Consider the following 1,087-nt stretch of genomic DNA (forward strand, 5'->3'; position numbering starts at 1 on the left):
TTCTAACAGAGTAGATGGCTGACAGTGACAACATCTTAAACCTAGCTTACTACTGAGATTTTGTTTCATCCTTTTCTTCCTTTCCTCCAACTCTCCATCTTTCCTTTACTCCTCTCCCCCTCCTCTCTCTCTCTCTCTCTCTCTCTCTCTCTCTCTCACACACACACACACACACACAGATTTGACTGTAAAATGTTAAAGCACAGATGACAACACATTTTTTTTCACTGAATACATCTGTTGTTTTGGCATATTTGATTCAGACTATTAAGGACGTGGTCTTCAAATATTCTTTTATTTAAAGATTATGAATTTCCCCTTTTTTCTTATAGCTTTCAAGAATCTATTTTAAGGTTTCAATTTATTATATGTTTAACCTTAACTATATTCTTATGCCTATAATTATGAAAATAATGTTTGTGTTTTTAAAACAAATAAACATCAATAATAAAATTGTTCCAAATTTTACTTGGTTAATTTGAAAATATCAGATGGTCTTCAACTGAAGGCTAAAGGAAACTGTACTTATATTCATTTTGCCATGAATCATTGGGGTTTTCAAATGGCCTTTATGGTAGGAAAGGACTTGATTACTGCAATTTAATCAAATTGATTCTAAAGTAGATTATTCCATGTAAAGTATTCTTGAACTAATCAACAAATTCAGCAGTGTAGCTGGATACAAGTTAACACCCAAAAATCAATAGCATATACAAACAAAAACACACTGAGAGAGAAATTAAGGAAACCATACCTTTTCCAATACCATCCAAAAATTTAAATAATTAGGCATCAATCTAACAAAGGAAGTAAAAGATCTATTCAGTGAAAGCTACAGCACTCTGAAAAAAGATCGTAGAGGATTTCAATAAATGGAAAAATATCCCTTGCTCATGGATAGGAAGAACCAACATTGTGAAAATGGCCATGCTACCGAAATTGTTCTATATGTTCATTGCAATTCCTGTAAACTACCATTAGCATACCTCACAAACCTAGAGAAAACATTCCTCAAATTCATCTGGAACCAGAAGAGAACCAGAATAGCAAAAGCAATCTTGGACAACAAGGACAAGTCAGGTGGAAT

The sequence above is a fragment of the Chinchilla lanigera genome, unplaced genomic scaffold, assembly GCF_000276665.1.
Source record: "Chinchilla lanigera isolate Chin_1 unplaced genomic scaffold, ChiLan1.0 scaffold00042, whole genome shotgun sequence".
In the NCBI taxonomy this organism is placed as follows: Eukaryota; Metazoa; Chordata; class Mammalia; order Rodentia; family Chinchillidae; genus Chinchilla; species Chinchilla lanigera.